Consider the following 15,002-nt stretch of genomic DNA (forward strand, 5'->3'; position numbering starts at 1 on the left):
TCTTCATTTCTCTTGCATGAATACCCAGCAGTGGGATTGCTGGGGTGTACGGTATATCGATGTTCACAAGAAACAGCCAACCTCTTCTCCAAAGCAGCAGTAAATTTTACCTTCCAGCGAGCAACACACAGATCTGCTCTTTGTCGTCATCAACACTTGATAATATCTTGCTTTTCCATATGGCTTGAGTTTGCATTTCTCTGATGACTACTGACGTCAAGCATCTTTTCATGTGCTGATTGGCCATTTTTTGCAAAGTGTGTCTTTAAATATTTTGCCCATATTCTTAGGTATAATTTCTTTATTAGATGTATGCTTTGCATATATTTTATCTTGCTTGTCTGTTTTGTCTTGCTTGCTTTCTGTGATCTTAATGGTGTTAATTTGAAAAAGCAGAAGTTTTCATTTGGATAAAGTCCATTTCATCAGATTTTTATTTTATGGGTTGTGCTTGCTGTGTCCTAAGAAATCTGTGCATGACCAATGCCACAATGATCTTATTCTATCTTTTCTTCCACAAGTTTTATTGCTTTAGATTTAACAGTTAGGTCTGATTCATTTGGAGTTGATTTTTTTGTGTATCATGTAACTGTCGAAGTTCATTTTTTTCCTCATGGACATTTAGATGTTGAATCAAGTTAATTTAATACCTTTGTCAAAAATTAGTTGGCCACCTAGGTGTGCACCCGTGTTTCTGGAGTCGACATCTGCATCCATCAATCTGTATGTCTCGCCTTATACCAACACCACACTCTCTCAAACACTCCAACTTTATAGTAAATCCCAGATTCAGGCTGTTCAAGTCTTGTTAAGTCAACTTAACAATTGAAAAATGTGGTATTTTTCAAAATTGTATTGAAATGTATTTATTTATTTATTCATCTTTCAGTAAGTAATATAAGTGCCCAGAGGGACTTTTCAGTGGGAATTCATCTTTCTCCTGCCAATTCAACTCCCCAGAAAAAGCCACTTTTACAAGTTCCTTATTGCTTTCCTTTTCAGAAATTATAATTGATTTTTCAAAAATCAAGTCAGACTTTAAATTTACTATCTAAAGGAATGTTTTTTACAGACAAATTTAAAATGGGGAAAAGAATGCCCTCATTTTAGTTTCCGTATCAAACCACATTTCCAGGGGGTGTGCTTGCCCAAGCAGGGCCAGTCAATATTGGAAACACTCAACCTTTGCTAATGATGCACTTAATTTTATCTACCAAGAAAAGAGGAACAGGGACATTTGTGTGAATCGCCCACTCGCCTTAATTCTGTTAGTTATTTAAATATGCTGCTTATTTTTAGTTTAATTGCAGCATAATTACATAACACCAAGTAATCAGAGCTGAGTGATGCTAACAAATTGACTCTTAAAACAGTCTCAGGAGCCTAGTTAAGCACCATTTGAGGGTGTGATTCAGAGGTCACCCACCTCAAAGATCAAGATACTGCAAAACTACAACCATATAGATAGAATTCAATTCAGCAAAGATTCATGGGTTGTCATATGAGTGTAAAACCTTACACTAGGAAATGCAGGGAATACAGAGATGATAAATCAAACCCTGCCCGTGCCTTCTAAAGAGTCACTGTCCACAATGGGAGGCAGGCCCACGAATAAGTATTCGTGGTGCAAGGTAAAGTTCTAGAAGTTCCACTGCAGTCCTACACGAATGTGGAGGGAGGTGCCTTCTGGAAACGAGATGACGACTCCGCTTAAAATCTTCCCATTCAAATCAGTCAGACATTCTCAGTTTAGGGTGACATCTAAGAGGCACATAGTTCGCCAGACTTGTATTTTATTCTTAATATATTTCATTCTTATTAAGAGGAATTATTTTAACTCTGAATTGGGCCTGTGGTTCTTTGGGAAATAAGTATATAAAAAAAGAAGGCGGTGTTAGGACCCAAACTAATGACTAAGCTTACCCTGCCAGTCACATTTAACTACTCTTCTGGGAACACCCAACAAAAGTAATAAAGATTCCCTCTGTCCGGTAAAACAAAAAACCGATGGGTGACGTGCTTCCCTTAGAGGGAGAGAGGTGAGGAACAGCTACTGCCCAGCCCAGAGAACGTGAAAGAAAAGAAAATTTCTTGCTTCCTCTAAAACATGGCATTTCATCTAGATTTTCAGGAGACCATGCAAGGTCAAACACAAGAAATCCACCCCAGAACTCATGTGCCTGATTCAGGAGAAAACATATTATTGGTTGGGGGGAAAGTGTGCAGATTTATGGACTTTAATTGCCCAGAATTTCTTGTTGTTTGTATGTGCTACTAACACTCGATCATTGATATGTGAGTTATATTTTCCATTCAAACTTCTTACTTTTAGGGCTTTTACAACTTAGTGCTTTTCCCTTGGCTGAGACAGGAGAATGGGCATCATAAACAAGCTACTGCAGAAATGAGTGAGAAAGAGTTCAATGAGAGTGTCACAGGTGTCTGTGTGCATCTTTAATCACTGAATAATGCATTAAATGCCACAAATATCACAAAGGTCAGATCTGTGAAGCTAGATTCACTATTTCACAGACATGCTCACTGATTACATAAACAGAAAACTAGTGATGTGCAGCCAAAAGTGAGGCACACGGTTAAAGTCAGAAACCCCCCTCCTGGTGTTAGTGACCACAGACGGGCTACTATATCGTATCAGGTAAAAATGCCTCCAGCTGCAAGTAGCAGAAAACCCAACTAACGGCATTGAAATAAAGAGGGGTTTATCCCTCTCACATAGCAAAGGGGTCAAAAGACTGGTTGCAACTCATGTGGGTCCAGCTGCAGAACCTGAGCTCATCCTGTCTTGCCTCTCCACCATCTCTAGCATCCTTAGCATGTTGGCTTTTCATCTTTGCAATTACTCGTGGTCACAAAATGGCTACAGAAGCTCCAGGCATCTTATCTGCATCTAAGACGGGAAAAGAGAGGAGAAAGGTCACACCAGCCCAGATATCCCCTTTATCAGGGAAAGCAGAAAGGTTTCCTTTTCACAATAGCCAGTAGGACTAATATTTCTTTAGCTAGAAGGGGGTTACATTGCCACCCTCAGTGCAAATGCAGCTGAGAAAATGGGTGTGTGGCTCACTCTCTGTTGCAGGAAACAGAAACGATAGAGAAGGTCGAGAACGGCTGTAAAGTCAGCCAATCAATGGTTTCACCACAGTATACGATCAAACCTTTACACTTTAGCCTTTAATTCTCGCAACACCAAAAACCAATGTCAGAGGGCACTGTGATTGTAATGAAATCAACATAAGGAGGTGTTTGCAGATGCCTGAACATGTAATAAACTGGACTGATTAGCTATGTGTTTGGCTTGGTTCGAAATTTAGCCCTTTCTCTCTGTAGAGATAACCTGGGGAGAGGCAGGCACCAGGGGCCTTGTTTGCTTTGCAGCTGGACATCAGAAAGCCAGAAATGATGAGCAGCTGTGCAGACAGACAGGTGAGCTTGCTCTCATCACTACAGCCCTGCTCTTTTTCAGAGGTTCACTTAAAGGACTGTAAGCCTTGGAAGCCTCTTGGTCCAAAATGAGGCAACTCCCAGCAAGTTCCTGCATTTCTTGTGTTCAAAGTACAATACATAAGTGAGTAGTCGGAACCGGGAGGAGACAGTGATTTCTGGGCTTGCAGACTTCTGTGGCTGACGGTTGTGGCATGCTTTTTAACGTTGTTTTGTTGTTTAATCCAGTCACTTGGAAATCACTACGAAAGGCACCGAGGGTGATGGGATTCATTTCCCACCATTCTGCACCTCCTGGGATCTTCAACTTAACAATACTCAACGTTTGCCATAGGCATGTTGGGCTAATCAAACAATGGACATAGCTATGAAAGATAAGTCATCTACGTGCTTTTGGCCTTTTATCTGGGACAGTAACTATGACTGAGGATGCAGAACATGTTAAAGACTAGAAAGAAAAACACAACAGAGACAAAACAGACTCAGTGGCACCAGAGGAGAAGCCAACCCATACGATGCCATTAAAACCTGGAGGTCAGACACGTGCATAAATAGATGCTAGACAGAGATATCCAGCTGCAAAGCAAACAAGGCCCCTGGCGCTCTGACTTACCCCAGGTTACCTTTATAGACAGACAGGGTCAAACTTCCAACTAAGCCAAATTAAAGAGCTAACCAGTCCAGTTCCTTATATATTCAGACACACTAGGATTTTTAATAGATAGATGAGTTGACAGACAGATGAGCAGACATGCAGATAGATAAACCTACAGACAGATAAATGGAGAGAAGAGAAGAAGGAAAGGAGAGAGGAGGAGAAACAAGAAAGACAGGAGAAAAAAACAAGGGAGAAAGAAAGAAAGAATCTGAACTTATGCCATGGTTTGGCCAGAAGACAGGACAAACAGCAAATACAATAATTTGGCCTTAGGAACGCAAACCTTAAAAATCCTAAGATGAGTATGTTTGGTTCCCCTTTATTTCTACTTCCCTCCAGGCTTAGTAAAACAACTGGGTATAAAAAGATTTTGAACTGCTCATGTAGTCCTTTTTATCATCACCCCTTAATCACTGACTTTACCCTGAGGATGGCTATAAGGGCAGAAAAGAAATGAGCAGTGTTCAAATCTCCAAGAAGTTCATGTTGGTCTCCCACAACAGAGATGAACACTACAACAGGAAAATGAGAAAAAGTATTATTTTAGCACCACTCAAATTTCCTTTTAGCTTAAGTGAGACCACAGTTGTAGTACAATTATTACTGTGTAAAATTATTGTTATGCCCAGGGGTGATTCTTTCCAAAGTAAGATCTCTGAGATACAGATCTACTGGACAATCTAAGCTTGTTATCCACCGGTGGGGTCTAATGACTAAAAAAGAAGTGCAATAACTAATAAAGTTGACAGGAAGACTGCAGCAAAGAGCATAAATACTAACTTGCTCCACCAGTCGGCCTTGCCAGGAACATTACATTCTGTTTGGTTTTTCATGCACCAGCACCGGAGTTATTATGACAGTAACTCTATGACGGTGGAGTAGAAAGAACACAAACTGTGGTGTCAGAAAGATCAAAGAAGGATCCGCCACACCCTATCTGTGACCTTGGGTAAATTGTTTAACTTCCTGTGCCTCAGTCTCTCCCTTTGAAACATGGAATGGTAACACTCATACCTCAGAGGGCAGTTGTGCTTAACGGAACTATGGACAACATATAAACTACCTGGCACACAGCACATAACCAAAGAAATGGTGGATTTCTTTCCTACCAATGGAAGACACAGGATTCACCTGCCTTAGGAAGACCTTGTTCTTCAGGAGGGCATCTGAGTGGCAGCTCTGGAGTTGTGTGACACACAGCCTGCCTGGTCACACATCGTGTCTCTCTGCCCTGATCAGCTTCCTGGCAGTGACGACGCACTCCCTTTTACGGCTATAAGCCAGGGTTTGAAATTTTAGTATTACAGCTAAGTTTACTAATAGAGACCCAGAGGGGGTTCTTGGTGTGGGCGTCATGAACACCACACTACAACCCGGGAGTCAGGACACACCCTGCTGGCCAAATCAATAAAGTTTTATTGAAATACAGTTGCATTCCCTGATTTCCGTAGTGGCTATAGCAGCTCTCGCACTACAGCAGGAGAGATGATCAGCTGTGACTGAGACCGTAAGGCCCACAGGCCGAAAACATTTACTATCTGGCCCTTTACAGCAAATGTTTGCTGGGCCCTGTTCTAAGCAGCCAAACTACAACCATATTCATCTATTCGATTCAACTTACTTGTAGAGCGCTCTTACAGCCCCCGCATCATGATAAGCGTGGTGTCGTTTACAAATAAAGAGAACGTCAGTCCCTGAGGAGATGCTCCCGGTCCTACAAGAAGATGAGCAGCGAATCCTAAAGGCCCAACTTACATAAAGAGAGGCCACAGATAGGACACCAGGATGGGAGGCTCCAAGAGAGGCTGGAATCTCAAGAGGTCACCCACCAGAGTAACTGGGGAGGAATTAAAGTTTGCAGGGGGCTGGAAACAGCACAGAGGAATAGGAAATAAAGAAGGTTTCTGGGCAAGAGTGGAGGAAGAATAAAGTCACAAATGCAGGAAAGGGTGTGGTGCCCAGGAAAGAAATCAGCCCCGCTGCTGAGAACACGGGCCAGGGAGGAGGCAGGGGAGAGGTCCAAGTGCGGGTGTGCTTCTCACTGGGAATGGCTGGAGAGAGATGGGTTGAAGGGGCCGGGCTGGAGTTGAAGCGGGGGGAGTTGTGTCAGGTCCCTGCACACATGGACCTTATGGTGAAAGTGTCTTAGAAGGAGAGAGATGAGAAATAAAACCCCAATCAGAGTTTTTAGCTAGAATGCAAGCATGATATAATGACAGAATCATTTGAGTAGAAGCTGAGTATAGATTAACTTTGTAAACCAAAGCTTGTTTGCTGGTTGACATGACATGTAATAGACTATAAAGGGTAGAGAAGATTCCAGAACTTCCTGTTGGGGAGCCTGGTAGAATAATGGGTGCCATCAATAGAAAGGGGAACCAACTGACCCCTGGCTAGGCATTTTTCTATTATCACAACCTGTTCTTCTCTGTACATCAGATGTTTGGCAAAATCTACCAGAATGGTTGCTTGGAGAAGCACATCCTTCCAGAAATCACTACAAATGACTTCCAGATTTCCCAAGAAATCTGGTTTCAGGACCAGCGCGATGTGGGTGGTGCGAGGCCAGCAGGGGAGTGGCGTGCCCACGCCTACACCCCGGAGCCCACAGGGCCACCCCGTCGCTGCGTTCCCTGAGCACACGGGGCCAAACCACAGCTCTGCACAGACAGAGACAAAGGGAGATCCCAGGGCCCTCGCTTCAGGCGTCCACGGCGCAGGCCAGGGCCCTCGCTGTTCTAAAAAGAAACCCTCGTCCGATGGGTCAAATCCACTTCAGATGATAAATCGCTACATTTATTTGCTCTCCAAGTAGACTTGTTCCAAAGATACCAAATCAAAGAGGGACATAACCAGTCATCTTCTGAATTTCACACCAAGGAAAGAAGAGCAGAGGCAAGTAGGTGGGCAACTGCGGAGGGCACCGCCTGAAGGGGCAGCTGGGCTTGAGGGAGGAGAACCGTGAGACCAGCAGCTGGCGGGCTTCTGTACCCCTGTGGCATCCCAGGTGCTGGGCGTGGCATCCCGGGCACTGGGAGTGGCTTTCCAGCACTGGGCGTGGCATCCCGGGTGCTGGGCGTGGCATCCCGGGTGCTGGGCGTGGCATCCCAGGCGCTGGGCGTGGCATCCCGGGTGCTGGGAGTGGCATTCCGGGCACTGGGAGTGGCTTCCCAGCACTGGGCGTGGCCTCCCGGGTGCTGGGCGTGGCTTCCCTGGCTCTGGGCGCTGCATCAGGTTGGCTATTACACAGCCCTCGCCCCAAGGTGGTGCAAGATGGAAGGCGAGAGATGCGACAGCTGCTATTCACGGCCCTACTTAGGGGCTTTGATTTCAGAACCTTGAGGTATTCATAGGCTTAGATTTGCGTTTGCTGAGAAAGGCTGTTGGGCATTAGAGCCCTCAGTCTAATGGACCCTTTGCTTAATTAATTTAACAAACAAAAGGCCACTCCAATCGGCCCTGCAATTTTCTTAGCAGCTGCTTGTGGAGCCACCAGCTTCTCGGGTTCTTTACTTCCTACCAGCAAAGCTAGGAGGGGGGATCTCAGATTCCTTCATTGGTCGGGAAGAGTTCGGGGAGAAAAACAGCCTCTTTGTAAAAGGCTCGTATGAAAAGGCACGAACAGATGAGTTAGAATCTGGGACCGGGCCCAGGCGGAGGTCTTGCCGGGAATTCCTAATACATTCTTTCTGTTATTAAAATAATATAGGGAATGGGGGCGGCTGTTGCTTCTCTGCATGGAGCCCATCTGGCCCACGCTGTGTGACCATTTAAAATCTGACCTCAAGTGGGGCCAGTTTCAAAATCTTTTCATTCTGGGTATGTTTCCATTCCACACGGCAAGCCCAGGGCTGTTCCCTAAACTCCTTCTCCAAACAAAGAGTAGCTCAGCCCATCAAGCCTCCTGCCAGAAGCAATGCGACCGCCGAGCCCCAAGGGCATTGTTCCCGGGGCCCCACCCTGCTGCCGCGTCCAGGGCCGGCCCTCTGGTCCACTTCCCTGTCTGTCTCCTTACCTCCCCAGGCACAGACCTCCCGCTGTGGCCCAGGGAAGGTGATTCCAGGCGACTGGATACCCGTGGCATTTTCTCCTCCAGCCCAGAGGGCAAGCTCAGCCCCGACGCCCCCACTATACCCCGACTCATCAATCTGCAGGGAGCAAAGTGAATGGGGGACAGGCTGCACCGAGCTGGGCCAGATGTGCCTCCCAACAGCCCACTTGTGACTTCCCTAGACCTCCATATTCTCCCAAAGACCTAAAAGTGAGATCCAGAAAAACCACCATGTTTTCCACGAGGCATCTGCCCTCCGAGATGTAGGCAAGAGGAAACAAAGATATTTAGAAACTCCTTATCTTCATAGCTGTCCTCAGCTCATCTGTATTTCCAAAAATGACCTATTCAGGCCTCGAGCACCTGGAGCAAAGAGAACCACCTGGGGACCAGCAAGACAATGTGCAAAACGTGCCCTCGCCATCACTGGGGGGCTGGAGATCACGGCCCCTGCCTTCGCTCCCACGTCCCATCCTGTCCCACTTTCCTTGGACTCACCGAGGACTCGCCACATTATCTGAGGCTCAGGGCAGATGAAAAGCAATCGTGAAACACCCACAGAGGAGCTGCCAGCTGTCGTGATCTCGGAGAGGAGAGGAAGGAAGGAAGATGGTGTTTTATTTTTAAGTAGCCCCTGAGATTTCAATTATTGCATTAAAATTTTAATCACAAACTCCTCAAGTCAGGAAGAAGAAAAAAAAGTCCACAAAGGACTGACTGTATAAGAGATTTTCTCCATTTGGAGTTCTTTTATAAATTTGTGTCAGATCACAATTCGCTGTCTGGGAAATGTAAATCAGTTATTCATGAGCCCAAATTCTAACATCAAAGCCTGCGCGTCCACATGCCAGGGAGAAACATGGAGCCTGCAGAGCAGGACCTGCTGCTCCGCACCGGCCTGAGCGCGGCCTCAGCTGACGGGCCTGCTGTCTTATCACGGCGAATCTAACCGCCCGGGCACCTGGACGGTTAGCATGCCCTCCGCCTGGGCCTTGCGTGACTGCCAGGACGTCAGGCAGCGGGCAGCGTGACGTCCAAAAGGTGGTGTTGCCTCGGGCACGGCTGGCTCCCCCTTCCTTCCTGCTCCATCAGCTGTGGTTTTCATCATTTCAGTGTTTGCAGTGCGACTGTCCCCAGATGGAGGGGCGCATGCAGACCTGTTTTTGAGATTCTCATGTCACATGTACAGGAGTCAACCTGTATCCGGGGGCACATGTTCCAAGACCCTCAGCAGGTGCCTGAAACAACAGAGAGTACCAAACCCCGTATATGCTGTTTCTCCTACACATACATGCCTAGGATAGACTTCATAAATCAGGCACAGTAAGAGATGAGCAGCCATAACTGGTAATAAGATAGAATTACTGGAACTGTACTCTGTAACAAAAGCTACGTGACGGTGGTCCCCCCACCGCCTTGCTGCGCTGCACTTCCATCTCCTGGCGACGACGGAGGCGATGGATGGCACGTGAGGAGCTGGGCAGGGGGAGGACGGAGGCGTGTGACACGCTGTCAGGCACAGCGGACCTTCTGACCACCTGCTCGCAACTCAGCTAACCGCAGGCGACTGAAATCTCAGAGGTGACGGTGCGGATGAGGGGGCGTGACTGCGACTTGCTTCACCCTCAGCCCTTCTTATTTGGATGGAGCTCAGGAGTCTAGACACAGATGCACACACAGACGAGAAGGGAGGGCCAGCGCCTGTGGGAAGGGCAGTCACGGGAACCTAACAAAGTCCTGCACGCTTGGAAAACATGCCCTTCTTCACGCTCTCGGCAGATGCTGCGGGCACCCGGGCTGGATGCCACGCCATACGACACAGTGAAGATGCACCCGGAGCTGTGCCCTCACACAGTGCCCTGCTGGGCGGAGGAAGCAAGCCATCCGCAGCCTGCTGAGGGCTCCGGAGGACAGCCCCGGAGACATGAGAATCAAGGGGGGGTTCCTGACCTGCTTCGGGGGCTGGGAATGGCTTCCATGAGAGGTGACACTTAGGCTGAGAGCACAGAGAGGGTAGGTGAGAGGTCAGGGTGGCGCCCCGTAAGAGGTGAGAGCTGACAGCAGTGGGCCCTGCCTGTCCCCTCTGCGGAGTGGCACCCTGACCACCTCCAGGCTCGTCCCCAGCTAGACAGCCTGGTGGTCCTTGGCCAGGAGAAGGTTCCAAGGACCCAGGTCCCAGAGTTCAGGTGACTCAAATCAAATCCTTCTTGCTGCTGGGCCCTCTACCCCATGACGGTCACGTCTGTGACGCCCGCATGCAGAGCCCAGATCTGGGAAGGGGGCCCCCACCGCACCGTGGCCCCCACTGTGCCCTCCCACCCACGGCTGGCAGCTGCCTCTCTGGGCTCCCTCCTGTCTCCTGCCCCAGGCCCTCGAGCTGTTTACCTGTCCCCTTCATGACCCCTTCATGACCCCTTCATGACCCCACTCATGGACCCCTCCCGACAGGCCGCCTGGGGACCTGCCACGCCCAGCACGGACCCCCTCCAGCAGGCCAGGTGCGTTTCCAGGGCCCGCTCACTCCCAGGACGTTCCCACGCTCCCTGCCCGGCAGGGTGGGTCTGACCCTCTGAAGGAGGGGCATCAGGGGAGGGAAGGGGAAGGCCAGCTGAGGACCCCCAGTGCCCAGGATCCGGGCTGTGCCTACCCCCTCCTCACTCCCCTACCCCCTCGGGGCCCTCACCCAGAACTCCATACTCCAGCCGCGTTCAACGTCTTTCACTTCCTCCCACAGATTAGTTGGAGGACCGTCAAAAATACTGTCTCCTGCGCCTGGAATTCATACAAACTCCCGTTGGCCCTCGGCCTGAACGGCACTCTGTCCCCCGCGTCCATCCCGGACTGCCCTCCTGTGCACCCCACGCCTCCCTGACCTTCGTGTGCTGGGGCCCCACTGCGCTGCATTTCTGCTGTGTATTAATTTATCTCCTCTGCCAGACTCCAAGCTCTGTGGGATTTGCAATGCTTTTTTAATTCATTGTCACATCAGTTTATATCCTGCCTGGGTATTGCGTGCTCCAACACACGGTAGAAACCCAATAAACAATTTGAATTCCATAGGTGGGTTGCTGAATGACGGCCCAAATGCCTCCTTCTCCACCACTGTCCAAGGAAGGCGGGCTTCACAGGCCCCGTCTGTGGATGAGCATGCACACTGTGGTCATGCGCGTGCCCTCTCCCCTGAAAACGTCTTGGGCACACAGCACTGTCACTCTGCAGGCGGAGCCCAGAGTCCTCGGCAGGCGGACAGAGGAGGGCACTTGTGAGATGGGCGCGGCCCAGCTGCGTGCCCGGATCACTCTGCTGCCCAGCCTCCTGGCGAGCCCGAGCAGGTACTCTGTACCCACGCAGCCACAGGAGGCTCCCTGCAGCCACACAGCCCCTCCCAGCCTCGGTTCACCCAGTTCACAGGGCATTCCTAAAGTTCCCTCCTGTCATTTCCACCATCTCATTTATAAGCCTCCCCAAGTGGGCTTCACAGAGTAGGAGACAGTGAAGAAAGTCCCCGGGCCTCGTGAAGTTGGGAAACGGTGCATGGGTCACGGCCCCCCTGAGATCCAGGGCTCACGAAGCTCCGGGACACCCACTGTAAAAGTTCTTGCCTGGGGTTTGTGGTCCAAGTGTCCCAGTTGGGTCCCCCATCGACTCCTCTCCACACACGTGCACACACAGCGCCGAGAAACACAATATAGGTGGAGAAGATGGAACAGGCATCGCCCAGCACGAAAACATAAGCATCTCAGCAAACCAGAAACAGGTGCAAACACAGGCCAGGAGCGGGGCCGAAGCCAAGAGCCGGCAGGCTGAGAAAGCAGGCAGGGGACCAGGGTGGGGAGGAAATCGCCCTGGAAGCGAGGGGACAGCTCCCGGCTCGCCTGAGACCCCAAGCCCTGCGGCGCCTGGGGGCAGCCCCTTCTCCTCCAGCCCACCCCGCTGGGCCTCAGGCGGCTCCGACATGGAGGGTTTGTCTGTCTCGTGCGTGTGTTTTGCCTCACTAAATATTAGCCTTCCTGAAACTTCTTATTAGAAGAAAATTTCCATTACAATATCGAAAATGAGGAATTCTCTCTCTTCTATCTCTCTGTCCCCCCCACTCCACCACCTACTTCCCAGGAGCCTCCCCCTCATCCCCCACTCCCCTCGGTTCTGACAGCCTGACCCCCTGCATCCTCAGGATCCTCAACAGCCACTCAACAGCTGTACCCGGCGAGGGGTTTTGGGGCCCTTGATTCTCTCCACTTTTCAACCCTGCCAAATGCCCGCCCCAAGAAGCTGGAGAGGCCTTGGCCTCCGCAGCACGGCACCCGCCTCGTCTCTCCTACCTCTCTAGGTGCCTCCATTCTCTGACATGGAGTGTCCCCGGTGGTCTGTCCCCAGCCCTCCTCTCCTCCCCTCCTTCTCTCACGCCTGTGCCCACCTCTGCTGTGTGCATGTACTGCTCAGAGCTCTTCTGCCCAGCCTGCTCCTTACGCTTCCAAACCCGAGAGGTGAGGAAACCTGCTGCCGGACACGCTGACCCAGGAGTGCCTGCCTGGGGGCAGGTTGTGCCCACCGTGGGCTGTGCTGGTCATGTGTTGTGGTGCTTGAAGCACAGACTCCAAGACTAAACAACAGCTTGCCATTTTGTTTTTGCTCCTTGGCTCGATTGTGTGTCCTACCCGTTCACAGCTTCTCTCACACCCATCAGGGCTGCCAGTTAGAGCCAGGAGTTCCGCTGGACCACCACATTCTCCCAGGGCAAATCATCTAAGACACATTAAAAGTCCCATATACCAAACGTACCTAGAACAAAATGCAGGCACTTTACTAAATAACATAGAATGTTATGTTTGGCTAGACCAGAAACCATTTTCAAATGCATTCACTATACTTTCACATTTTCAATGCATTTTTTATTTAATTACTGTGGTTAGCTGAAACTTTTCAAGTCCATTTTCTTCTGCTTCTCAATTTTTTCTTGTCAGATTTGTAAGTCTTGTTTAATCTTTAAAAGGCTTTTGGGTAAATATTTATATGTTTGTGCATGAATGTACAAAACCTTACTCTTTGGTATAAAATAATATGGATGTGAACATACATAAAGGACTTTTTTTAGCCACATATTTTTAACTGTGCAAATCAAATTTGCTTTCTCTAACAGTAATGGAAAGGCTAAAATAAGTTGGCTTCTTCCAGCCACGCTACAAATCCACCCTGTCTGAAACTGAATTCTTTATTTGCACTTATGCCCAACCTGACCATCCCACACCCAAAAAAAAATAGCTTGAAACTGTTTCTTTCTCTTCCTCACTTCTCAGTTTCTGCCATTTCCCACCATTTCCCCAGCCATCCAAGCTTTAATGGCAATGTAGCCTCTCTCACATAGCTCTCCTTCCATGTGCACCACAATAACCCGAGTAGGTTGTGAGGCCCTTCACACTTTCCACCAGGAGGTCCCTCAGCACACAGACGTGCCCTTCACATATCCCTGCAGCCTACAGGGTCAGGAAATGATTCTCCTGGCAACAGAACTCCTTGAAGACCCACGTGTGCCATACAACCCGAGTCCTCTCAGGAAGTATCTTGTCCCATGCGGTGGTGTAAGAGATGCAAATAAAAGGGTAATATGCTCTGAATCCAGGCAAGGGGACCACACCTGACATCTCACCAGAGGAAACACCTAGATTCATGCATTGCAAAGAAAGCTATAACCCACTGAATCAGAGTGACCTGATGGCGTCAGGACGCCGACTGACACAGGAATCCTCTGGGACCGCGCCAGCCATCTTCACCTGCCACCGTTCAAGGAATCAAACTATGACAGTCCAGGGGGCCAGGTCTTGCTCTGCCCTGGACACAGTTCTCTGGAGTGAAACGACTCAGATGGATGCAATATTCTGTGGGGACACTTGGTCCCCTTTGCCTAAAGCTGCTCTGACCCCAAACTTCTTTGAGGTTTAAAAACAAAAAGTAATTATCTCTGGGACCAGACAGACCTGGGTTCATCTCTAGTCTCTCATCTTTACCAGCAGGAACTACTGGGCAAATTCCTTAACATCATCTGCCGTTACTCTCAGCAGTGGCGGTGATCATAACAGTAGCTACTCAAATGTACTGAGTTTTTACCGTGGAGCCAGTAAGAAGCCTGAGTCCTCCCCTCCGTAGCACTGAGACAAAAACATTGACCTCAGAGTATCATGAGCTTACACGACAATCGCTCCGCACACAGCCTATGCCTGCTGGGTAATCCTTGTTTTTTGAAGTCCTCATTATCTACACAGAATGTATCCTGTAGAGCTATATAAGCTCATCTCTTGAGCAGCAAATTAATACAGTGCTTGGATCTCTGCATAGCCAAAGGTCATTATGATCCTTCGAGAGAAAGTGGTGGAGGAAGAAAATTCATTGCAGGGGCTTAAGGCAGGACAACCTGGATGCAAGAAGAAATAAGGATCTTATTTAAGATCCCTTCTAAAAAGTCATGAATTGCTGTCATTGGAAAGGGGGAAAGTCAAGTCAAGAATTGTCTTTGTTTTTTCACACACAGAATAAACCTGATACGAATGTGGGAAGAGAGGATTAACCCCCATACAGGAGAGAGAGTATGGATTCTGGAAAAGCAGCTCATCATTGCGAGAACAGTGTCCCAGGAGGGGTCAAAGGGAACGGCCCTGGAGTTTTTCAGTCTGTGGGTTCCAAACCAGTATTTTGGGAATGGAATGAGATTGAATGGAATGGAAGGGCAATGACTGAAGTGTGCCACATTTTAGGAGACTAGTTCTTGCTTTCGTGTGCATGTACTGTGTCACCATTTAAAGTGTATTTTTACTGTGAATCATGGGCATATGTTTA

At 48.8% G+C, this 15,002-nt stretch overlaps 2 long non-coding RNA genes across 3 annotated transcripts in view; one reads left to right on the top strand and one right to left on the bottom strand.

Moving 5' to 3' along the window:
* LOC108409637 (uncharacterized) overlaps positions 1-15,002 on the bottom strand; it is a 274,470-nt gene that overhangs the window by 222,762 nt on the left and 36,706 nt on the right. The window lies entirely within an intron of this gene.
* On the top strand, positions 2,921-12,245 carry LOC140847949 (uncharacterized). Its single transcript, XR_012128295.1, has 3 exons — positions 2,921-7,463; positions 8,144-10,669; positions 10,906-12,245. It is a non-coding gene; the product is annotated as an uncharacterized lncRNA (long non-coding RNA).

Source organism: Manis javanica, chromosome 1 (assembly GCF_040802235.1).
Source record: "Manis javanica isolate MJ-LG chromosome 1, MJ_LKY, whole genome shotgun sequence".
NCBI classification, from domain to species: Eukaryota; Metazoa; Chordata; class Mammalia; order Pholidota; family Manidae; genus Manis; species Manis javanica.